This window comes from Phoca vitulina, unplaced genomic scaffold, assembly GCF_004348235.1.
Source record: "Phoca vitulina isolate PV1807 unplaced genomic scaffold, GSC_HSeal_1.0 scaffold20, whole genome shotgun sequence".
Taxonomy (NCBI): domain Eukaryota; kingdom Metazoa; phylum Chordata; class Mammalia; order Carnivora; family Phocidae; genus Phoca; species Phoca vitulina.
Genome location: NW_022589723.1, coordinates 40,461,403 through 40,478,720, shown reverse-complemented (window position 1 = coordinate 40,478,720; position 17,318 = coordinate 40,461,403). Strand labels below are relative to the sequence as shown.

General features: G+C 36.6%; 1 protein-coding gene across 9 annotated transcripts in view; it reads right to left on the bottom strand.

Annotated features, from left to right (window-relative positions):
- Window positions 1–17,318, bottom strand: part of PEAK1 (pseudopodium enriched atypical kinase 1) — a 329,039-nt gene that overhangs the window by 281,747 nt on the left and 29,974 nt on the right. The window contains exon 3 of one of the 9 annotated variants that reach the window (XM_032417490.1): window positions 15,191–15,303. The exons of the other annotated variants lie outside the window; for them this stretch is intronic. The gene's annotated coding sequence lies outside the window, so the exon portion shown is untranslated. The remainder of the gene's footprint in view (window positions 1–15,190; window positions 15,304–17,318) is intronic. 9 annotated transcript variants of the gene reach the window in all.

The following is a 17,318-nucleotide window of genomic DNA, read 5'->3' as shown; positions in this document are numbered from 1 at the left end:
GTTCAAACCCTCTGACCTAGTAACTTCTCTTCCAGAAATCTGTCCTAAATAATAAAAAATCCAAAGACCTAGATCATAGCCCATTTATGACTGCAAAGAAATGGAAATAACAAACTAAATGTCCAAATGATTAGTTAATAAATCAGAATAAGAAATAATTAAAATTAAATATCAAAAATGCTTAAGGATTGATAGGGGAAACTGTGTGAGGGGCATATACGGGAACTCTATGTACTGTTTGCTCAATTTTTCTGTATATGTATAATCTATAGTGACAGAAGGCAGATCAGTTGTTACAGGAGCTGAAGGTCATGTGAAAGAATTGACTGCAAAGAGGCTTAAAGAAACTTTATGTTTAACAGCATTTTATTGAGAACCAGAGCTTGATCCTAGAATGAGTCTGAGGTTTTATTAATTTATTCTTTCAGTATTTATTGCATGCCTCCATGTCCAAACAGCATCCTACATAGCAGAGGTATGCTTCTGCACTGGGTCTGTTTCCCCATGGTTCAGCTAGATCTGCTTTCAAGTGGTCACTGTAGCCAGTAAAAGCACCAACAATCTACAAACCACACCGTTTTTTAATAATCCTTACATTGGCAAATAACAGGTAGGTCACAATTACTTTTAAGAACTATTTACATTAGTGATTATTTGTTGACCCAATCTTTCTGAAAATAAGCTTAAAATTTCTACTACTGAACATGTATCATCTACAACATAAACATGTATCCGGTGTTTTGAATTCATATATTCTGAATTATATGAAGGTGTTTATATCATATGCATCATTATATGCATCATTAAAAATTTTATGAATTTTGAGCATTTAGTTAAAGGATTAAAGGTTTTTCACAACTATAAAAATGGCTAAAGTGTCTAAAACTTCAACTAAGAAATTGTAGAAAAATATAAGTGAAACACAAAGAAATAAATGTGACAATGAAGACAAAGTACTAATAAGCAAAGAGAACAAAAAGTATTAGGTTAGTCAAATAAAAATAACTGAGGCATATAACTAACAAGTTTTATTCAACAAGAAAGGATATAACACAGAAAATACTTGTTTTAGCAATAAGCATGGCAGTTCAAGACAGTGGGGACTGGAGTTAAAAATAAAAAACTAGGGGCCTCTGGGTGGCTCAATCAGTTAAGCATCTGATTCTTGATTTTGGCTCAGGTCATGATCTCAGGGTCGTGAGATCAAGCCCCACCATGCTGCACATGGAGCCTGCTTAAGATTCTCTCTCTCTCCCTCTACCTCCCTAAAAAATCAAATCAAATCAAAAATAAAAATCAAAAAAGGCACTAACTTCTCATGATAAAAAGATCTGAGATAAACACTTGCAAGAACATATAGGAGAGTCTAATCCAGAAATGATTTTCAAGCAACCGGCACAGAGATTAAATCACTATGTTTAGTTACAATTGTATAATATGTTGCTTTCTCAGGTCTGATGTTTGAACTTATATGTTGTATCTAAAATGCATTAAACTGTTCATAGTTTGAAATAAGATACAAATAAATTACATTATTTATACTAATAACCATTAAGAGTACTAGAACAATGTGTGTTTATCAGAGAATAGCTAGTAAATATGAGTAAAATAGCCTTAGACATTAAGGATATAACACAGGAAATATATGTGTGTTAATCAGAATACAGACAATAAAGATGAGTAAAATATCTAAGATATTATAGAGTTTTCAAGGCACTTAGAAATAAAGGACATAGTTTGTGTTGTACCCCATGCGATGACAGATTTGGTGACTTCCTCTGTGCTGAAAAGTTTGCAATTTAAATAAATATTGCACGGTGGAAAAAAAAGAAATAAAGGACATAATCTGAACCACAAGATTATTTAGACTGTAAGAAAAAGAATGGAGAATTCTTAATACATACTACCTTCCTGACCCTTAGAAAATATAACATATAAAAAGTCCATAAAAATAGATGGAAAACACTATCACCAAGCTGGTCTTGATTTCTAAATTCTAGAAATCTTAAGTAATAACTGCCCCCAATCAACTAAATTAAGGGTCAACCTACAGCCTGGAGACCAAATCCAGCCCATGCCTGTTTTTGTCTGGCCCTTGAGCTAAGAATGGCTTTTACACGCTGTGAATTGTGCAAGACTGTTGAATCTCAGATCTGTACCTATGAAACAAATAATGCAATATATGTTAAGAAAAAAAAAAAAAGAAGAAGATAGCAGGAGGGGAAGAATGAAGCGGGGGAAATCGGAGGGGTAGACGAACCATGAGAGACGATGGACTCTGAAAAACAAACTGAGGGTTCTAGAGGGGAGGGGGGTGGGAGGATGGGTTAGCCTGGTGATGGGTATTAAAGAGGGCACGTTCTGCATGGAGCACTGGGTGTTATGCACAAACAATGAATCATGGAACACTACATCTAAAACTAATGATGTAATGTATGGGGATTAACATAACAATAAAAAAATTAAAAAAAAAAAAGAATGGCTTTTACATTTTTAAAAAGTTGTGAAAAAACAGAAAATAAAATGCAACAGAGACGGTAGTCACAAAACTTAAAATATTTACTATCTCGCCCTTTACAGAAAAAGTTTGCTGCCCTCTGAACTAAACAATTCATAAATGGGTGAAACCGGTCTTAGTGGTGGTTCTAACCCAGAGACTTAAAGTGTGCCACGGTGTCACAGTATATTAGAACTGGAAGGCAGCTAAGACCATCTTTCCTCCCCATCATGTTACAAAGAAGGTAACTTAAAGCCCAGAAATGACAATCTTCCAGGTCTACTGTCTCCTGAATTCAATGTGCTTTACATCCTATCACAACACTGGCCCCTTTCCTTTATTGGGGTAATTTGAGAATAAAAGAAAGGTGCAGTAAGAGTTAAGTGCACTCTCCTCCAACTCTCCACTGAGCCCCTTCTACCTGAGAATAATCAATTGACCAGAGTGAGACACAGATAATCTTCATATTTGACTAGCTCAGCATCAAGGGTCATTTCCTACTTTCTCAGCTTCATCTCCTTCTACTCTCTTCATGTAAGCAAAATAAGCAAATGAATCTACATAACATTCCTGAAAAAGTATCTTGTTATTTTGGTCCTGAAGACCTAGGTTTATGCAGTTTCTCCCGTGGGCAGCTCCTCCCTTCTCTACTAATGCAAATTCCTACCATCCATTATGCCCAATTCAACAAACATGACACCTTCAGAAAGACAATCCAATAAGAAACACAGTTCAGATATACACACAAAAATGTAAAAGATAAATATCCCCGAAGTTGTAACTGGAAATTTCTGGTAAAATGTAACCTCTGAGGGAAATGTTCACATTAAGCCTTTGGGAAAGCCTCTGAATAAGATGTTAATAGACATAAAAAAAAGTTTTTGAGATTGGTTGCACAACATTGTGATTACCACATAACCCCAATGATCTGTGCACTTTAAAATGTCTAAGATGGTAAATTCTATGTTACATATATTTTACCACAATTAAAAAAAAAAAAAAAAACATTTAGACCACAGAGCAAGATCATAATGGTGCAGGGAGCAAGCACTTGCTTATATAAGAAATTGGATGTAAATTTAAATTGTAAAAGCTAAATACCTATCCTACAGCAATGGTTTTACATTTGCAAGTACCTTAAAACTAGGCAATGTGGGGAATTGTGAATATAATAAGAGAGTTGCCTAGGAGATCAAATCCTATAAAATAAAACAAAGCCTACATCTAGAAACGCCTAACTTCTGGCAGCTAGATAGACAAATGTCCACAAGACTCCAAACTCAAAAAAAAAAAAAAAAAGATGCTAAAGGACAGAGAGAGGACAAGGTGATATTCCAGGAAGTGGAATTAATAAAGGTACAAAAGGGACAATGTGTGATGGAAAGGATTCTCACCGTCTTTTTGTTTCCCTAGATTTGCCTCTAGCTAATTAACAGCAAAGAATGTCCTTTGATGCTAAGGTAGCTGGGCCACCCATGATATGGAATAGGTTACCAAAATCCATAGATGGAAATATGCTGGTTAAGGTAATCAGTACTCAAAGGAGACAGTCCATGCCTTGCTTAAGTTTTCAGATAACTTTTGTGAACAACAGCAAAACTCTGTAAAACCAAATATAAATTCTGTGCATTTAAGGCTGAATCTGAATTTTATTTTCATAAAATTAACCACACCAAAAGGGCTGGAAGTTACTACTTTTTGATTATTTTGTTTTCCTTTTTACTGAGTAATTTTATTCTATGAATAGCAACCTTTGCTATTCCGTTCACTCCATGCCTAGGGCCTAGTAAATGCTCTCTAAATGCTTGTTGAATTAATATTGGGATAAAATATACATTTCACTTAAAATACTCCTCCTTTCTAATTATACAGAGTAACAGAAAGTAGAGAGAAAATAACATTAATTGAAAATGTAAAAATGAAGCCATCCAAAAACTTAAACCACATTTCAAAACCATCTTTGAAGCAAACTGCTCACAAAAAAAGTCAAACCTTTATTGCACCCTTTGTTGTAACACTACACACACACACACACACACACACACACAACACACCCCCATCAAGACAGTCATTTTTACCAAACATAGCTTGAAGGAGAAAATCACGTAATTTGATACCCAGAAAAATGCCAGTTTTCTTTCATCTTTGTATTCCACACAATTCCTGGCACACAGTGGATGCTTTCAAATCATTCACTGAGTTGAATAGTCACAGAGAAAATATTTTCTCTGCTGTCCATGTGACTTCATTATATTTCAAAGGTGTGAGTCATCAACTCTGGCAATAAAAGCAGAACTTACACCACTATAAATACTTGACATAGTTCAAGAGCTCTCAGAAATTAGAAGAGAGATCCATACATGTAGTCCCTAAATTACACAAGTATAAGAAGATACATCATTTCACTGTTGTCAATTTGCTATATTTAGACGGCTCTGAATTGAATTATTCAAGCATATACAAATACAACCTTGAAGGGGTCCCCATACTTGCTCCTGACAGTCTGGAAACAAAAGCTGCTATTGAGATAAAAGATGACAGGCAACAGGAATCTGACAGGCCAGTAATTTACTGCATTTTCTGCACATCTGAATTTGTAGGCCTCCATAGCCATTAAGCAAAATTAGTTCCATAATGCCAGCCAAAAAGCCTCATAGGCAACAGTTTTATGTCATTAAAAGAACTACCATCCTCAATCTGTTTGAATTTGTGTTTGCTCATTAGAAGCCTCTCAGTGAATCGAGAGAGAGGTTTTAATTGCACTCTTGCTCTATCCATGTTTAGTACAGCCCCGAACTATAACAAATTCCTATTCTCCCTTCTTACCTAATGCCTAAAATACTTCAGATATAGTAGAAGAAACTAAGCAGTCTAGCAGTTCTCTACCAAAAATGGAGCAATTTCAAAGATACAAATGTGATCTTAATAGATATTTATTCAGCTTAAAAAGCAGGGTCAGAGAAAAACATCATCATCTTCCTTCTCTCCTACTTGTTAATCTCTGAATCCGCAATGCTCTCTCAGGCTCCTATGTCTTTGCACATGATATTTTCCCCTCAGCTTGGTAGGAACCCCCTCCTCAATCTGACTACGGTGAAAATCTGCTCACTAACTGGCTTTCCCAAAAAAGGTTTGTGCAATCCTTTCCCTACGTACCTTCTACATACATCCATCAAGTACTTCTCAAACTGGGTTAACTCTGACTCTTACAGTCAAAGAACTGAACACCTCTTGGCAGAGTTAATATTCAGCTGGTACACACTAGCACAGCCTTAATGGATGAAATACTAAAATACTTGTAAAATAATATCTAGTAAGAAGTCACTGCCCTGAACTCCATGGCCCAGTCTTACCACCACCACCAAAATTCAGCAACAAAAGCATCAAAGCCCGATACAGTATAAAAGATGGAGGGGTCCTTCAAGACCCTGAATCCAGTGCTATGGCCATCTTGATTGGTCGGTGCCTGTGTTGTAGTGAATGTTAAATACTGAATAATCACCCCTGCCTCTTTATGCCCAAAGCCTAGAATATTACCTAACTTATAGCAGATCTATAATGTACTATTAATTCTTTGTCAAAATAATGAATACCAATCCTATTCAATGATCCAAGGCCAGTGGGTATACCATCAAAACTATATAAAAACAATAATCAGACTGGCAAAAAAATCTAGGTCCTTAAGTACAAGGTAGGAAAAGTAAACAAGTCTGCCTATTGCCTATTTCTATTTTCTTGCCTTTAGCCTCTGATAAAATAAATGCATAATTTGATAATGTGGGCCAAAATCTCCAATGTGATCACTTACACAGCATAAGATTCAAGTATTTTTTATGTTATTAAATGAAGATTAAAACAAAGTTCCTATAAAAACCAAAGAATTTAAGAATGCCACCAACAGTGACCACTGAACTACAGTCAGTGTCTTGGACAGGTATCACTAAGGAAGAACACAAATAATTAATTCAAACAGAGGAAAAGGTAAGAATGAAAAGAGTCAGTTAATTATGAATCATATGTCTAATTACAGGTTTTGCTAGGGGCTTCAGATACTTCTAATTAGTTTTACTTGGTATATTAATTATAAATAGAAAACCACAGAGAATTTTCTACTCATAGGAATTTATTAAGTATGTAAAATCAGATTTTGAGTTATCATTTTTATAACTTAATGATTAAATATTCAATAGTGCATGATAATTATTTTGAAAGTCATCAATAAAATATACATCACATCAATAAAATATACATCACTTTTATTGAAAGTCATCAATAAAATATACATCACATACATATACATCACACAAAATCAAGTTACACAGAACAGAGCACTACTAAGGTAGTGACAGAATCTTTTAAAAATCCAGAAGGATGGGGCACCTGGGTGGTTCAGTTGGTTAAGTGTCTGAATTCGAGTCAGGTCATGATCTCGGGGTCTTGGGATTGAGCCCTGCGTCATGCTCAGTGCTCAGCGGGGCATCTGCTTGTCCCTCTCCCATTGCCCCTACCCTCCATTCATGCTCTGTCACTCTCCCAAATAAGTAAATAAAATCTTAAAAAAAAAAATCGAGAAGGATAAGGGAAAGAAGGATGAATACGCAGAATTTTGAACTTATAAATGGTGATATACTAATCATTTTAGGCTATTCACTTTCTGTTAGAAAAGTCATGCTTCAATCATGCTTGCTATAGAGAGTTTCAGAGAGCTATATGATGAAAATATTAAAACCAACCACAAAGGGAACAATAATAGCAACATCTTCAAAAAAAGAAAAGAAGCTTAATTATCTAATTTCAAGACTGTCCCATTAATCTAACATCAATTTTTAGTAAAACAATGTTGTACTACACACTGTGCTAATGAAAAATTTTAGAAGGTGACAAAATCTTAAACAAGAAGCATCATGTGTTTATTTAGAACAAATCAAGGAAGGCCAGGCCTGATGTTTTTTTTGTAGTTAGAAACAAGAGACAAGAAATTAGAAACAAGAGAAAAATAAAGACCATAACATATTTTAACAAAAGCTTTGAAAGTGTCACTAATCCTAATTTGAAACAACCATGTAAATTACCTTGGCTATTAGTACTATTATCTGAGTTTAAACAGAAAATGTTCACAAATAGGTAAGTAATAGCAACAGTCACTACCATTTATTATCTATATATTATACCAGACAGAATGCAAGCTTTTTTACCTAGATGGTTAATTTTCACAACCACCTTACCAGGCAGGTAACATCATCCCTACCTTACTGACTGTGAATTCATGCTAGAAATAATCTAGCCAATGTCAGTGAGGAAGTGGAAGAGTAAACATTCAAACTACTACTCCATACACTGCGCTGGCTGCTATACCCCACTGCCTGAACAGCTGGTCTCAGTGGATTAGAGCAAGCCAATTTAGTAATGAAGCTCCATGGTATATTAGCTGTTCTAAATGGATGAAGTTAAGACGTCATGAAGTTCAGTATCCCAATGGATATAACCATCTGAATGTCTAAGGAAAACAATATAACTTAGTAACTATATTTCTGACCCTGATTTGGGAAATCAAGGATGTGGCCATCAGCTTATGGGCTGTCGCAAAACTCTATCTTCATTGAACACACTTTGATATAAATGATAAAAATTACTAAACATTTAGATGCAGAAGTAGTCAAATGCTGAGAAGGGGGGAAATCAAATAAGAGAATCCAGCTTTTATACCTTTAGAATCTTCTATAAAGAAGCTCTAAATGGGATATAAGCATTCATGACAGAGAATCAAAGATGAGAACCAAGATCCATGGTCATTATAAACAAAAGAAAAAATAAAAAATTCAATCAGGACAGATAGGATGATAGGATAACAGGAGAGATAGGGATAATAGGATAATAAAAATAAATGAGAGTTCTACTAAAAGAAAAGTACTGAAAAAGAACCTTTCCTCATGTTTTGTTAGCACCTATAACAGAGAAGAAAAGAAAATTTACTGCTGATTTTAAAAAGGCAGTTATCTCAAATATCTCTCTTCCCAAAAAACTGACCATAAATGAATTGATATGTAAAAAATTACTACACAGCTAACTCATAAGGCACACAAACCAATGTCTGATGAACAAGTAAAAATTTGGCTAAATGAGGATTAAAAGTGAAAATGGGGAAGAAAAGGAAAACTAAGGGGAAAAAGTTGACCTTTCTCCAATCTCCTTCTCATGTAAATGGTGCTTACTATTTCAGAATACAACTTCCCTGCGAAAAATCTCCTCCTCATATTGTGCCCCTACAAAATACCTCCTCTCTCCTAAAAGAAGGCCTTATAGCCAAATGACATCTTTCCTTACCACGAACAGCCTCTTTCTAGAAATATTTTCAATCCATCTACATCTCAGAGGATATCATGAGGACCAACATTTCCGTTTCTCCTGGTTTTCTGAATTGAATATTAATGTTTAATCAGCATAATGAAAAATTTTAAGTGTTTCTGATACAGGAACCCTGATGCAATAAGGATACTGTATACCACAAATACAATTTTAATTTTGAAAAACACAGGCATCCTTCACAAAGATGGAGCCACGTGAAAAGAGTTTTTTTCAAAAGACATTGGTACATGAGTTATTTTGTACCTTTTATTTTAAAGAAACCGCATTTTTAACAAATACTATTATTTATAACTCTTTAACCTCGTGATCACCTCACATCTACTGTATCACTTGCTGATTCAAACATCATCTTAGAGCCCAACTCCTTTACTTGACCTAATAAAACTTGCTGAGCTTGCACACGTCAGGACTGTGCATGGTATATGTCCTCTAACACATCAATGCTATGGTTGGACAAGTTGAGACCAAGGGTGACCTCTTCTCCCCATTATACCAAACAACTAGCCTATAATTTGACATAGGAGTTTAAAAAGAAAAATTTGCCTGCCTGTCTTATTTCCTAAAACTATAAGCTTCTAAGGACTACACTGTATAGCAATACTGTACATATTCTCATAAAAATGAGGCAATTTGTAGATCCTATTTCACTTGTGAAAAGGTCAGCCACAAAAGTGTTTTATGAAGTATCTCATTTCTTCAGCAAACTATTAAAAGATGATCTCCCTTTCTTTGACATACATGGACAAATGTAAGTCATTAGCAAAGGCTAAATGAAATGGTCCACAGAAATTCTTGCTTCTGAATTCGATCAGAAGTCTTAGAAGGCAAAGCTGCACGTCTACAAAGAGAAAAGACAACCCGTGGAAGGTAGGAACTGCGGAGAGTTGATTCCTGGGAGAAAAGAGCCAGGGGTGCTACTTAGGGGAGGGAGCTCTGATCTCGCAGGGAGTACCCAGAGAGAACGAGAAGGAGAAAGAGTGGGGGGCAGCGGGGAATGAAAACACATTCAGGGGACTGCACAAGAAAACTGTTCCTCAAAACCACTGACTGGGAAAAAGGAGAGGGTTTCAATACCGCCAGTTTTTTATAAACAGTGGAGCGCGGAGTCTTAAGTTTTGGAGGTCAGCATCACAGTCAGGGTCGTATGCCCCAGTGCTCCAGTGGGGAAGATGGGTGGAGCCCCAGTAGTGGGCAGCACAGTCTGAGAATCCCATGGGTCACACAGGGAGAAGTGGTTCCCCTGCTTGGAGTGCATATGGTAGAGATGATATGGCCTCTCACTGAGCAAAGGACCCTGCAGGCACAACTGAGCTGCCCTGTTCACCAGTATTGGAATAAAGACACCAGCTGAGGGCAGCAAACCCTGACACCGGCTGCGTGTTGTGATTTATCATAAACTCCAAAAGGCTGCACAGTGGCGCAACTGTATTCTGGGACAAGCTGGCACCAGCCATAGTGCAGCAAGACCCTCCCTCAAAGGATCAGCACAGGGCTGCCCTGTGGGGGTCCCTGAAATATGGGGTTCTGAAACAGCCATGCCTGAGCTAAAACACAGGAGTGCTATACCGCCTGGCAGGCGGACAGCTCAGTCAAGGACAGAATGAAGGTGGTGATCTGACAGAAGCCAAGGATAAAGGAGGGGTGGTTATTTGAGCATCTATGAGGGCTTCCTGAAGAGTGGTGGGCCTGACTTTCCTAATCCAGGGACAAGAAAGCAGACAGAAGCCATTTTCACCCCTCTCCCACCAGCACTGAACGACCCCAGTGAGCTAAACAGTGTCACCAAGGGGAGAACAGAGCCGCTACACCAAGCCCCAACCCCCTGAGTACTGCGGGTGCATCTCCACTAGGGCAAGTCCACAGGAGAATGAGAGCAACAGGCCTCTCCCCCAGAAGACCAGAACAAATCTCCTGCCAGCACCAAGTCTACTGATCATAGAGTGCTCCAAAGCTTCAGCTCTAGGGGAAACAGGATCTAGTTTCCCTTGGGTTTTTTTGGTTGGTTGGTTGGTTGGTCGGTTGGTTTTGGTTTTGGTTTTTTTGGATACAGAAAGACCAATTTTTTTTATTTTTTTTAAGATTTTATTTATTTATCTGACAGAGAGAGAGAACACAAGTAGGCAGAGAGGCAGAGGGAGCGGGAGAAGCAGACTCCCCGATGAGCGGGGAGCCCGACATGGGGCTCGATCCCAGGACCCTGGGATCATGACCTGAGCCGAAGGCAGCCGCTTACCCGACTGAGCCACCTAGGCGCCCCTTATTATTATTTTTTAATTTTTAATATTCTTTTTTTCTTTCTTCTATCAAGCTTCTCTTAACAAGCAGACCAAAACACATCTAGCTTCGTTATTTTTTAAAAGTTTTTAAATCTTTATTTTGCTTTTTTTTTAACTTCCAAAATGACAAAATGGAGGCATTCACCCCAAAAGAAAGACCAGAAAGAAATAATGTCCATGGATTTAATCAATAGAGATATAAATAAGATGTCTGAACTAGGTTTTAAAACAATTTTTAGGATACTAGCTGCACTTGAAAAAAGCATATGACACTAGAGAATTCCTTACTGCAGAGATAGAAGAGCTAAAAACTAGTCAAGCCAAAATTAAAAATGCTATAACTGGGATGCAAACCCAAACGGATGGCATAACAATGAGGATGGACGAAACAGAGGAATGAATCAGTGACATACAAGATAAAATTATGTAAAATAATGGAACTAAAAGAAGAGGGAAACAAAGGGAATGGATCACAAAGGAAGACTTCGTTTTTAACCAGCCCTACAAGAAATATTAAGGGGGACTCTTTGATGGGCGGGGGAGACCAAAAGCAACAAAAATTACAAAGGAACAGAAAACATCACCAGAAACACCAACTTTACAGGTAACACAATGGCATTAAATCCATATTTTTCAATAACTACTCTGAACGTAAATGGATTAAATGCTCCAATCAAAAGACACAGGGTATCAGAATGGATTAAAAAAAAAAAAGACCCATCTATATGCTGTGTACAGGAGACTCATTTTAGACCTAAAGACATCTGCAGATTGAAAGTGAAAGGATGGAGAACTATTTATCATGTTAATGGATGGCAAAAGAAAGCCAGAGTAGCCATACTTATATCAGACAAAATAAATTTTAAACCAAACACTGTAACAAGAGATAAAGGGCATTATATCATGATTAAGGGGTCTATCCATCAGGAAGACCTAACAATTGTAAATATTTATGCCCCGAATACAGGAGCACCCAAATATATAAAACAATTAATAACAAACATAAAGGAACTCATTGGTAATAATACAATAATAGTAGGGAACTTTAACACCCCACTGACAGTACTGGATAGATTATCTAAAAAGAAAATCAACAAGGAAACAATGGACCAGATGGACTTAACAGATATACTCAGAACATTTCATCCTAAAGCAGAATATACATTCTTCTTGAGTGCACATGGAACATTCTCTATTCTAGAGACCCACATACGGGGTCACAAATCAGCCTTCAACAAGTACAAAAAGACTGAGATCATACCATACATATTTTCAGACCACAACGCTATGAAACTTGAAGTCAACCACAAGAAAAAACCTGGAAAGACCACAAATATGTGGAGGTTAAAGAATATCCTACTAAAGAATGAATGGGTTAAAACCAGGAAATTAAAGATGAAATAAAAAGGTACATGGAAGCAAATGAAAATGAAAACATGACAATACAAAACTTACGGGATGCAACAAAAGCAGTTTTAAGAGGGGAGTATATTGCAATACAGGCCTACCTCAAGAAGCAAGAAAGTCTCAAATACACAACCTTACCTTGCACCTAAAGGAGCTGGAAAAGGAACAGCAAATAAAGCCTAAAGCCAGCAGAAGAGAAATAATAAAGATGAGAACAGAAATAAACAATATAGAAACAACAACAACAACAAAACAGTAGAACAGATCAACAAAACTAAGAGCTGGTTCTTTGAAAGAATTAATAAAATTGATAAACACCTAGCCAGACTTAACAAAAAGAAAAGAGAAAGGCCCAAATAAATATAATCACGAATGAAAGCAGAGAGATCACAACCAACACCACAGAAATAAAAAGTTATAAGAGAATATTATGAAAAATTATATGCCACTGTGCAATTTGGGAGAAACAGATAAATTCATAGAAACATACAAGTTACCAAAACTGAAACAAGAAGAAATAGACAATTTGAACAGACCTAATAACCAGCAAAGAAATTGAAACAGTAATCAAAAATCTCCCAACAAACAAAAGTCCAGGGCCAGATGGCTTCCCAGGGGAAATCTACTAGACATTTAAAGAAGAGTTAATACCTATTCTTCTCAAACTGTTCCAAAAATAGAAATGGAAGGAAAACTTCCAAGCTCATTCTACAAGGCTAGCATTACCTTGATTCTAAAACTAAAAAGGAGAATTACAGGCCAATATCCCTGATGAACATGGATGCAAAAATTCTCAACAAGATACTAGCAAATTGAATTCAATAGTACATTAAAAGTATGATTCACCATGATCAAGTGGGATTTATTCCTAGGCTTCAGGGCTGGTTTGGTATTTGCAAATCAATCAATGTGATACACCACATTAATAAAAGGATAAGAACCATACGATGCTCTCAATAGCTGCAGAAAAAGCATTTGACAAAATACAGCATCCATTCTTGGTAAAAATCCTCAACAAAGTAGGGACAGATGAAACATACCTCAACATCATAATGGCCATATACAAAAGACCCACAGCTAATATCATCCTTAATGGGGAAAACTGAGAGCCTTTCTTTCCCCTATGGTTAGGAACTCTCACCATTACTATTTAACACAGATAACCAAAAGAAATAAAAGGCATTCAATTCGCCAAGTAAGAAGTCAAACTTTCACTATTTGTAGATGATATGATACTCTATGTAAAAAACCTGAAAGACTCCACCAAAAAATTGCTAGAATACATGAATTCAGCAAAGTCACAGGATATAAAGTCAACGTACAGAATTCTGTTGCATTTCTATACACCAATAATGAAGCAGCAGAAAAAGAAATCAAGGAATCGATCCCATCTGCAATCGCACCAAAAATACTAAGATACCTAGGAATAAAACTAACCAAAGAAATAAAAGATCTGTACTCTGAAAACTGTAGAACACTTACGAAAGAAATTGAAGAGGACACAAAGAAATGGAAAAGCATTCCATGCTCATGGATTAGAAGAACATACATTGTTAAAATGTCTACACTACCCCAACCAATCTACACATTTAATGCAATCCCTATCAAAATACCACCAGCCTTTTTCACAGGGCTAGAACAAACAATCCTAAAATTTGTATGGAACCACAAAGACCCCGAATAGCCAAAGCAATCTTGAAAAGAAAAACAAAACTAGAGGCATCATGATTCCGGATTTCAAGCTATATTACGTTACGTTGCCATTTGCAACGACGTGGATGGAGCTAGAGTGTATGATGCTAAACGAATAAGTCAGTCAGATAAAGACAAACACCTTATGATTTCACTCATATGTAGAATTTAAGAAACAAAACAGATGAACATAGGGAGGGAGAAAAAAAAAGAAAAAAGAGAAAGGGGAAAAGAACATAAAAGACTCTTAAAGATAGAGAACAAACTGAGGGGTGAGGGAGGGAGGTGGGTAAGGGATGGGCTAGATGGGTGATAGGTATTAAGGAGGGCACTTGATATGATGAGCACTGGGTGTTGTATGTAACAGATGAATCACTGAATTCTGCTCCTGAAACCAACATTGCAGTGTATGTCAACTAACTAGAATTTTAATAAAAATTTGAAAAAAAAATTTTTTAATTTAAAAAAAATAAATTCTTGCTTCTTATAGAGTATGGAATTCAATCATCCAACCACCCGAAATCTTGCTATTTCAAGCCCTTATTTACATTACAAACTATGTTTAATTAGGGTTATGGTATACAGGGCTCATTTGCTGCATTTTAAAGTTACCGGAAAACAAAATCTTTCCCTTTGCTGACATTCTGAATGCATTTTTAACTCTACTGTGCAGTATGAATTTATAACAATAACATTTTATGCCTTAGTGGTTTTTGGAATGTCAATACTCTTGCATACTTATTTGTTGAAATAAATAAATCCTTTTAAAAATCACATTGCCAACTCTCCCTGGCCCCAGAAAATAGACATGTCAAAAACTCAACTAGAAAGCAAATAAATCAAGATATATTTGAAATGTTATTAAATGTTCCCAAAGACCAAATCTGGTCAAACTACAAAAAGACCCTCAATCTCTGCTACCATGGAGAATTCCATTGATTCATTCACATACCATTCATAGAAAAGAGGTCACCAACACGTCCGTTCCCAAGCACAAACATGTTTGCTGAGATAGACTGTGTACGTTCAAGGATTTTGCTTTTCCTCTCCTCATCTTTCTTTGATCTGCAAGAAACAACTCTAGCTCAGCTGAGATGATCTTTAATTTTAACTGATTTGTCTTCAGAGAGAGAAAACTGCTTAAATGGGCCTTGCCAAAAAGCATGGCAAACCTCTCCAATGGGTGACAAGCTATAGTGGCAATGAATTAACTGCGTTCAGCTAGGTAACAAGGAATAAGAAAAAAGCAACCTACAATAGTGTGAGAATCCAAAGTCACACAAACACTTTCTCCAAAAAAATAAAAGTGGTTGAGTACCATGCGTTTCAAATGGAAACTCAAAAGATTTTGGGGTGTCCACTGCAAGGCCTTCCAATAAGGAGCAAAATTATCTAGCGGACCTTCTGAGAGTTCTGTGAATTACCATTATCCATGGAGCTGAAAGTCCTACGAGAATGTGAGTTAGTCTTGAAGAATGCATTGAAGAATTAAATGTAAAAGTATTTAAGCATTAAGATAAAGAGAAATTAATTTTTTAGAGAAACTTTTTATCTAGAAATATATATATATGTGTGTGTGTATATATATATCCCAAGCTTTTGTATAACTTAACAAAAATAACACTTATCAATTACCCTCCTACATATAGTTCTGTACCCTCTGGGAAGGCTGGCATATGCTGAGGGAAGGTATATTCTAACTGGGCATACTACGCCACAGTTCCCCACATCTAACATATGCAGATTCAGGGATTTCCTGTGAAAATATCCTAGAAGTGTATCTAGAGTGGCAACTGTTCATGGCCAACCCAAGGGCTTACTCAACTCTAGACCACACCAACAGGGATCCTTGAGAGGGCTGGTTTGGTTCAGAACGTTCAGAAGAGATTTAATCAGCTTTGGAACAGGGCCTAGAAGTTCATAAAAGGAAAGTTTTCCATGTACAGCAGTACCTGCCTAGGACATATCAAAACAAAATGCTGGTCACTACAATGGGACCTGTTTAACCAATTATACACAGACCTACAAATTCATTCCATCCTACCGAAAATGCTAGTTTGCAACTCTAAATTGGAATAACCACCATTCCTGCTCTTTCCAGTACTAAAAAAACCAGGCTTTTCTTTCTTGACAATTTCTTCACTATGTTTCCTTGCCTGGCAAATGAATAAACTCAGTTTTGTTTTATTTTGTTTGGTTTTGTTTTTTAGACCCTATGGTCTTTGTTTTATTCTTTAACACACTGACATTTCAAGGACACTCTTTCCCCTTTCCTCCACCAAAAGCGAATCAGAACTGGCCTAGGAGCTGGTGCTGTGAACAATGTTCTGCCCTGGCAATCAGTATGTAAGACAGGCTGGGAAAGCTCACAGATCTGACTGATGGTTGTGTCATGCCACTGGTGCACCTGAAAATCTACCAGACAATTAGAATCACCACTTCAGCAAAAAAAGCAATCTTCTGAGTACTGAATGGTGATGCTGACAAGATGTTAGGAGGCAGAACATAACTGATCTTTAAAGACAAATTTCCTTTTTATCTTCTTCCTGCTTATTATGTACATAGTCCAATTGTCAGAGATGAGAGAAAATCAATTATTAAGTCACAACTGTTTGTCCCTCAAAGACAGGCATCCCCCTACTGTTACAAATGGCAGATCAATAGGTGTTTTGCTGGAAACCCTGGAACACCACATGCACCAACCCAAGACTATGTACCTTCAATCACATAATCTTCTATGAGGAACTTATTCCTTAGGTCATTTCAGAGTGAAAGATATTTGCTAAATAAAAAGACTTTTATTTAGACAATACAAATTAATAATATGATTTGTCTTACTAAGTCAGACACATCTTCAGCACATCCCAAGCACTCCTCTCCCCATTCACAGAGAATATTCCAGAGGTTCTATGAAACCCAAACAGACAGCAAAATGGTGCTGTGGATTTTTAAATTAAGGAAATAACATGATGAAAATTGTGTTGTAAGGTTAATAAGCATGACAAGATAATGTGGGACTGCAGTTGGGAGATAATGAAAGCAAAGAGACCACCTCAACACAAGATAACAAATGGTCCATA